A 9,812-nucleotide genomic window follows, 5' to 3' on the forward strand; every position below is an offset into this window, starting at 1 on the left:
AAACATATAATTGCATAAATAGTATACACTACTGAGACCTAGTATGGCGACTAAAACCACGTACGTCACATACGAAACACGGCACAGCAAACGGGGACGGAGTGGCATTGGGGTTAGGTTTTAGCCATTCCGACTATGTGGCTTAATTCTGCGTACAGTTTGGGACAGGGTTTAGTAATGTGATGTGCCGGGGTGTAACCAGCAAACGGTTAATTGTTCCATCACAAACCCAGGTCCATTGGGCCTCATGCGCCAACCGTTCTTAAGAAGTTCTTAAGAGGAAATTTGTTCTTAGACCCACTTAGGAAGTTTTTAAGAAGGTTTTGGGATCCCTCAATCTTTTCTTAGCTGTGATTTGTTCGTAGGTAAGAACAGAATCTACGCACACTGTGGAGCACTCTTAGGGTGCCTTTTTCGTTCTTAAGTGCAATCTGAAAACATAAAGGAAAAACAGCGCCATCTGCATGATGCTCAAAGTTTGGTCTGAGGACCTCAAGGGGTCCTTGAGGAAGTTCCAGGCAGTCCACAGCAAAATATGGAACATTTACCACTTTAATCCCATTTTATACTTTGAAAATAGCCAATCTACAAGCTCACAAACGCGTCCCATTACTGCCCATTTTGAGCTTGTAGATCGGCTATTTTCGAAACCTTTTGATAAATCTTCAAAACATTTCCCTAGCAGAAAATATTTTCATATGGGGGTCTGCAGAATGCATGTCAATTTGGGGGTCCTAGACATGAAAATGTTTGAGAACCACTGTTTTAGAGTTCACAACCCAACCCAACGCACCATACCCACCACATAACCCCCACCCCATGCACCCACCATCATCCCCCCCCCCCCCCCCAAGTTGACTATTGTGAGATAAATAATGAAATACATTCATGATTATTGAAAATATTGAAATAATCACTTCAGTACCTCCACAGTATTATTGGAGTCTGGTGTTCCACCATATTTAGACTTTAGTTTAGGTATTCTTGACTTCACTCAACTTTATTTCTATGTGTGAGGTCCTGTGATTTCTGTGTGCTGCAATCACACACAGGTGTGACTGCAGGCAAGGCCATGGAGTCATGCAAAACCACACCCACTTGGGTGAACACAAGTAGGAAAGTGACTTCCCAATGCCTTATATGGGATTGGTGGGGCGGTTCCCAATGGTAATTAGGATGTTAATTAGGATATGTGTGGCGTCTACCTATGATCATGAATCTGACTGGACTTCTCTTAGGAATTCACTTAGGAAGGAATGTAAGAGGAAAAGTTAGGAACTTATTGGCGCATGAGGCCCATTGTTCTTAAGGAATTTGAAGTGTTGTGTAGCCTACAAATTAGGTTTTTATAGGGATTGAATGTCCTATTTATTTGGCCATATAGATGATTAAAAAAGGTTGACGACTAAATTAAAATCACTAGAGGAAAATCTAAAGAGCTTTATTGTATTTTTTTCCTGCATCTTGAGGAGGTGATCATTAAAGTAAGTGAAATCCTTTTGCACATGTTTGCAGTCGTGATGACCCGGAAGGGGAGGTCCAAAGAGGTCAGAAAAATGATCGACAGCATTTGATTTTTACATTTGATCGGCTTAAATGGAGAAAGACTAGTGACCCCGCGGCACAATGTACATGACCCTCCCCCTTTCATTCAGACATAGGTACATGAGTCCAGCTGTCGCTGTTGCATGTAAATGGCGGTAAGACGTGGAATGGACAGCAGTGATCCTCACAGCTAAAAGAAGGAATGTAGTTTACATTTTAAAATGTAGGTGTATATTGTAAGTTAACCCGGTCGATGCCAAACTTTGCACACACACTCCCTAGATGCCAACGATGAACCTCTGCCCCAAATTTTCCAGAACGGCCTGTTAAAGCGCCACCAGGAGGCCGACTTTTGTATTGATAAGACATTTTTGGATATTACTCCTCCATATCTTGTCCAAAAATCCAGCAAATCATTACACAGTATCTCTATAGTCATGTGCTCAACACAGATCTGTCCGATATTTCATATTCCATCCTGATTGGCTAACATTGGCTTTCAAAGTTAACAGGATTGGCCCTTTTGAACAAAAAGCCTCAAATCATGAATGCAGCGTGCAATTTAGGTGAAATCTTTCACAGACGTTCCTACTAGGCTGAGGAATATATCCCACCCTTTTCACATTGGCCTGTTATAGCGCCACCAGGAGGCCGACTTTTGTAAAACACTTTGATATTACTCCTCTATATTTTGTCCAAAAAACCTGCAAATCGTTACACAGTATCTCTAGTCATGTGCTCAACACAGATCTGTCCGATATTTCATATTCCATCCTGATTGGCTAACATTGGCTTTCAAAGTTTACAGGATTGGCCCGTTTTGAACTAAAAGCCTCAAATCATGAACACAGCGTGCAATTTACGTGAAATCTTTCACAGACGTTCCTACTAGGCTGAGGGATATATCCCACCCTTTTCACATTGGCCTGTTATAGCGCCACCACTCCCGCGGATAAAGTAGGCTATGTACATATAACTACAGGCATTAATAACTACAGACATTAATATAGTCCACCGCATATGTACAATTATATAGCCTACATTTAACAAACAAGCTTGATTGACATTTGTAAATAGGTCAATACAAAAACTGCTATGAGGATAAAACCAGAAAAGCACTAAGGCTGGTAGGTATAAAGTAAAAGGAAAACGTGACAACCGTATGGAAAAAGGGGCAGAAGAACTGGGAGGCGCGGGGGCCGGGGGTGCGCTGCCCAGAGCAGTGTGCCAACCAGGTCTTCGCAGCTGTCCCTGTATATGGCCTAGCTCCTATGTGCATTGGTGATCTTACTTGTTTCTGTCTTCTGTATCGACACGTTGTGAGCTTGTAGATCAGCTATTTGAACCATTTTAAAATAGTAAAATTCAATTTCAAAAACTTGGCTCCACCCCCCTCCCGTCAATCTATTGGCCAAGCCTGGGCCTGGCATTTAAAAATTATGATTTTCTATTGAATATCTTAGTTACAATGAAATTGAGTTGACGTATAGAGCACCGACGTCACTTTCAGTAGAGGGCACCAACACACAGGTTCATGTATTTTTTTATTTGCATTGAAATCTCCATAGGGCGATTTTAGGTCGCTTCATATTAGAACTGTGTTTGAAAAATAAACCGACCTTTCTGTCAGGGGAGTGGCTGTGCGTTGTTAATGATGTCAATTCATATTTGATACAGCCAGTTTCTGGAGAAAATTGAATTAATGTGGCCGCAAAAGCCTTGAAACTACATATGAAGGCAATGTCGCTGCTAATATACGTCACGCCCAGCTGTCAACACATTGCGTTCCTTCCTGAGATTCCTCGTTGACGTAAGCTCAGCTGGTGGTGACTCGACTCGTACTAACCACGAAACATTAAATATTAATAAAATAAAAATAAACGTAATTGACATTCAGTTTCTGTTGTGCGACGGGCAGATACAGCCACCCCCCCTACCCGGAAATGTAGTCTCTGGGTTGTTTGACTCGTTTCTAACGCTTATTTTGTTACTCTTTGGGTATATTTGTACATTTCCACCTTCAGTCGATGCTTCATATCCATATGAGTGAAAAGGCCGGGGTGATCGGTTTATTTTTCAAACACAGTTCTTATATGAGGCGATCTAAAATCCCCCTATGGAGATTACAATGCAAATAAAAATTACATGAACCTGTGGACTGACGCCCTCTACTGACAGTAGAGGGCAGTGACGTCAGGACTTCGGTGCTCTATAGGGTAACTGTTGCATAATCGCAATATCACACGATTCCCGTGGTCACCACTGCTCTGAATTCCCCTCTACAGACCAGGAAATGAGGAAGTGTCTCTCAACATAAATTGTCTTTTAATAGAGCACCGAAGTCTGATGTCAATATCGGTAGAGGGCGCAAATCCACAGGTTCATGTACTTTTTTATTTGCATTGTAATCCCCATAGGGGCATTTTAGATCGCCTCATATAAGAACGGTGTTTGAAAAATAAACATGTCATCCCAGCCGTTTCACTCATATGGATATGAAGAATCAACTGAATGTGAGAAAACGCTAATAGTACTGCTGCTGAATTAGTTAAATTTTCTCTAGAAACAGACTGTATATCAAATATGACTGACTGACTGTCGTAAACGATACAGCTTATATGAGACGATTTTAAGAGGACCCCATGTTATTCTCCATAGAGAAATTACTTCTGTGAACCAGGGCATGAGCGAGTGACGTCAGGACTTCGGTGCTCTATAAGTAATCTGTAAATGAAGCCATCCATCGATCCATTTTCAACCACTTATCCGTAGTCGCGTCGCAGGGTAAACAGCTCCACCAGAGAGCTCCAGACTTCCCTCTCCAGAGCAACATTAGTAACTTCCTCCTGGGGGATCCCTAGACATTCCAAGGCCAGTGAGTCGATGTAATCCCTCCATCTCATCCTTGGACTGCCCCGGGGTCTCCTTCCAGTGGGACGTGCATCGAGGACCTCCCTTGGGAGACGCTCGAGGCATCCTAACCAGATGCCCGAACCACCTAAGCTGGCTCCTTTACAGGCAAAGAAGCAGCGACTCTACACCGAGTCTCTCTAGTGTGACTGATCATCTCACTCCATCTCTAAGGGAGATGCCACCCGTCAGAGTGGCTGCGCATGAAGCGATTCTCATCATTTCAATAAATAATCATAAAAAACTATTTCACAAGAGCAAGAACAATGTTGGTAAAACTAAGATATTTGAGGGGAAATATATATTATATATTGCATCACGTTCTTTATAAAACTGTGTTACGGTTGAACACACCTTTGCGCCGCTAATGGCTATATACCAATAAAATACTAATACAAGGCCTAAATAGGTAAATACAACACATTGATAACGGCAATGATAAAGCACACATAGATGACCTTTATTAAACCAAGCAAACAAAAACATTAGGGTTTCTTTGAGTTCAGAAAAACACCTCAAAGACACAAGACTGTAGAATATTAACTCAACTCTCATCTGACTGGCATCTATACTACGATTATTTAACAATCCAAACACGTATGTCAACACACAGTGAATATCTACATTCTACACAAACCCTTATGCTTATTGCATGAATATCAATGCACAAAATAATGATGTAGTGCAGTGGAGTAACCTTTTCCTGTTTTGTATGTGTATAGAATTAACATGACTTTAATAGAGTGGTGCTAAAGTGAAAACCAACCACTTAACTCATTGACTGCCAACACCCCCATCTGGTGTCTGAAATAGGTACTCCAGGACCGCCGTCCAGTCTATTAACAGGCAAGACTTAGTTTGAAAGGCGCATCACTCGGAAGCCGAGAGTCAGGAAGTGAATTATTGCTATGCAACGGGTGCTTCGATTGTTGTTTAATCCACCCAAAACACACCTTTTGTACCCGAGGATCATATAGTTTCGAGAAATGAGCTGCAAAAACAGGGGGGGAGGGGGATCACGATCTTTGTCATTGCCATAAGACACAGACCACATATATGTGTCTGTGTGACTAACTTAAACTAAAGGCTTTCACCCTGTATGAGTCCTCATGTGTCTTTTTAGACCACCCGTTTCAGCAAAGCTTTTACCACAAACTGTACAAGAAAAGGGCTTTTCCCCTGTGTGAGTCATCATGTGTCTTTTTAGATGACTTGTGCTAACAGTGTCTTTACCACAAACTGTGCAAGTATAGGGCTTTTCACCTGTATGAGTCATCATGTGTGTTTTTAGATGACTTGTGTAAACAAAGCCTTTACCACAAACTGTACACAAATAGGGCTTTTCGCCTGTATGAGTCATCATGTGATTTGTTAGATGACTTGTCGTAACACAGCCTTTACCACAAACTGCACAATTAAATGGCCTTTCGCCTGTATGAGTCATCATGTGGTGTTTTAGATTACTTGTGTAAACAAAGCCTTTACCACAAACTGTACACAAATAGGGCTTTTTGTCTGTATGAGTTATCATGTGTGTTTTTAGACAACTTGTGTTAACAAAGCCTTTACCACAAACTGTACACAAATGGGGCTTTTCACCTGTATGAGTCATCATGTGTGATTTTAGATGATCCTTTCGATTAAACATTTTGCCACACTCTGTACAAGAAAATGGCCTTTCGCCTGTATGGGTGATCATGTGTTTTTTTAGATCACTTGTGTCACGACAACCTTTATCACATACTGTACAAGAAAATAGCATTTTGCCTTTATGAGTCATCATGTGTGTTTTTAGACTTCCCTTTCGATTAAACATTTTGCCACACTCTGTACATTTCTTCCCCACGTGACTTCTCATAGAGTGAGTTTGTTTTGATGATTTTAAATCCTTGTGCTTGTGCCGTCCTCCCACATTTTGTGTCTTGTGTGATTTCAGTGTGTTTAAAGTTGACTGACATTCACTGGTCTCCTCACAATCTTCACCGTCTTCAGTGTCAGATTCAGAACAGTGCGAAGAGAGGAGCTGGTTGTCACTAGTTGGTTGTGATGTTCCACAGTCCTCTACATCAGCTTGTGTTTTCATGTGTTCAGTTGAGGTGCTGGCTACAGGCTCTGTCTCTCTGTTTTCATCATCATCTTCACTTTTCACTGCTAGTAATGTCAACCCACCATCCTCTTCTGGCCTTTGAAGTATCTCCTCTTGTTCCTCTTTAATCTGTGGAGGTTGTGGTTCCTCCTGGACCAGACTGAAGCTACACTTCTCTTCAGGTGTAACCTCTTCTTTACACACAGGGACGTGCAAGAAGTGTAGGAAAAAATACAAAGAGACTCTATAAAATATTTGAAACTTGTACCTTGTATTAACAGAAAAGTTAAAAAGTAGTGTCTTGTCATAACAACTGTTTTGTGTGTTTATGAGGTCTACTCCACCAAGTGGTACATTTTCAGGAAGAATTAAGGCCTGGACAGAGTCCGTTTGAGCCTTACGTCGGGGTGAGTCAAACGCTCACAAAACATGCAAGGTTTTTTGGTCCATACAGAGTCACCCCGTTGCTATTGTAGAGTTGCGTCGCTGTGGTGAGTATTTATTGTGGGTCTAATGTGCAATCAACTTTCGTCCACTAGATGGCAGCTATGACAGATTTTAGATTGTACAACAAACTGGAGCGACACACGTACGTGCCAGTTTATTTTTGTTGAGTTGAGATGTATATAGTCAGTTTTATCCATAGGATTTTTATTTTTAATGGCTTTCATGTACTCTTTAGGCCAGTGTTTCCCAACCTGTGTGCCGCGGCACTTTACTGTGCCGTTTGATGTGTCCAGGTGTGCCGCCTGATTTGACCGAAAATAACACTAACCCTCCCCCGAAAGCTGCAGGATTCCAATTGTTGCGTCGTTGTTGTCACACGTCTAATTAGACGTGCGACAACAACAACGAGTCAACGACGGAACAATACACACACACACACAAACAGCACATTGAGCACAACCCCCACCCTTCTGAGCCTTGAGGGAGGGGAGGGGCCGAGTCCTCCTCCTGACTCTCAGAGCGCAGCGCACCGCTCACACAGACAGTACACTCACTGTGTCGTTCTGTCCCCCTGTTGTGTTCTTAACTTCTTTAACCAAGGTCACTCGTATTTCTTTATGTAAGCTAAAGAATCCGATGTACACGGAGAGCTAAAGTTGCCAATAAAGCCCGCATACAATTACATCCTACTTGTTGCTGCTGTCATCATGTTAGCGATAAGCTAACTAGCTAAAGCTATCGACAGTAAACACAATATAGCTAGGCTAGCAAGCTAACGTTGCAATGCATATCAGATATCCACAGAGGATTGTTGCGCGCGTGTGTGTGTGTGTGTGTGTGTGTGTGCGCGCGTGCGTGGGGGATTCCGGATATAATAATAATAATAATAGTTTGAGTAGGCTGGACTTAGACAGGATGCATTGAATAATATCTGAATAGAACATTAACTAAAGTTATAAATAAGGAATAGAAACCAAGATGATGTGGTCAGAAAGAAATTAAATCCTGTTGTGCTTCACAACTTTACTTTTATGTGTAGGCCTACTGGTTTATAATCCATAGTTACTATGTATAATAATAATAATAAAAATAATAAAAATGTTAAACTATGAAAGTGCATAAGAATGCACAGCTTTTATTTGTACTTACAATGTTAAACCCACAGAAATGTAAGAAAATGTATATATATATATATATATATATATATATATATATATATATATATATATACACACACACATGCACACCCCCGTATATCTAGGTGTGCCCCGAGATTTTTAGGCTATGAAAAGTGTGCCCTGGGACAAAAAAGGTTGGGAAACACTGCTTTAGGCTACCTATACTGTAAATATGTTACGGGGCAGATTAAACTACGGTAATTGTCACCAACTGGAAGCATAGGATTAGGAGACGATAAATTATACACAACTGTCAGCACTTGTACACAAGCCGTTCTCCGCTGTAATTCCGCTGAGTTCTCGTCTTAACACCAGGGCTGGATTGGGTCAAAAAAATCATCCCCGACATATTTATATAAGAGGGGTCGAGCAGAGGAGGAAAAGCCTTCTTGCTCTGAAGCAGCTCTGCTGCTCTGTGCTTCCCAGGGGTCTTTTGCTGTCCTCGACGCAACTGCTTGCGTTGGGATCCGTCCGGGCGAGACGGATCACGTAACTGACGTGACGCAAGGGGAGAAATTTCTCTCACCCTCCGTTGCGTATGTCTTCTTGCGTCGATTGCGTTCGATTCTGCAAGGCACTTTAGATGGAGTGCCACTACACACATGTTCCAAATGCCTACTAGTAGGAACATTAGCAGTAGCACCTCAACTTAAATACTGTCTGTCTGTGTGTAGGGCAGTCCTGTCAACAAAGTGTCTGGTTTCTCTCACTTCCCAAGTGAGGAAGAGAGAATTTCAGAGAAGCCAAAACTTCAAAAATAGATTAAAAATATTTTAACGGCGATTAACGCCACTTTGCACACGTTTCCGCGGTCTCCTACTGCAACTTTATGCATCTTTGAAACATCTCATCAACACTCAAGCGACCATGCGGGTCTGCGTGAACAGACAGTGGTAAAGCTGCGTCCTATCATTCCTATGGAGAGTGGAAAACCCATCCAAAATTCAGAAAAGGTAACCGAGGGTCCGAAAGGGGCTAGGTGTAGTGTGTGCAACACTGTAACACACATACCTGCAGTGTGTAGACCGAAGTCCATATCAACATCAATGTCCAGCAGTTTGTTTTGTTTCTCCAGCAGAGTTTCTAGTGTCTCCATCTCTCTCTGGAAGAGGTTGCACAAGAAGTCCGCGGCCTTGCTGAGGCGCTCCGACACAAACAGTCTGACATGAAGCTTCAGCGGACACAAGTCAACACCACGCTGTTTGTCCAAAACAAACAATATCTCCTCTCCCACCGACGTCATGTGTTCATTTATCTTCAGCCGTACAGACTCCATTTGCCACGTCTTTACCTCCATTATGAGACGGTTTTTACCGATATACTAGAATTATGACATATAATTATAGGGTTATTATAATATATCGGTTATATCTATGGCGATGACCACGCGCTGACCAACTCTACGGTGTGTTATGAACTTATGATGAAAAAGTGACAAAGGCCCCAAAGGTCCAATTAGTACTTCCGGGGCAACGTGGTTCACACATGCGCACTACACAAGATCCAGGTTAAACTGTTCCCTTCTTAGTGCCTTTCGGACCCTGGTGGAAGAGGTGTGTAAGTGAAGATATTGCGCCTCCTGTAGCACAGAATCCCTTTACGCACATACATAGCTAGCAGCCAGGTCCCCACCCCCCAACACCAAT

This window comes from Electrona antarctica (genome assembly GCF_951216825.1).
Source record: "Electrona antarctica genome assembly, chromosome: 1".
NCBI classification, from domain to species: Eukaryota; Metazoa; Chordata; class Actinopteri; order Myctophiformes; family Myctophidae; genus Electrona; species Electrona antarctica.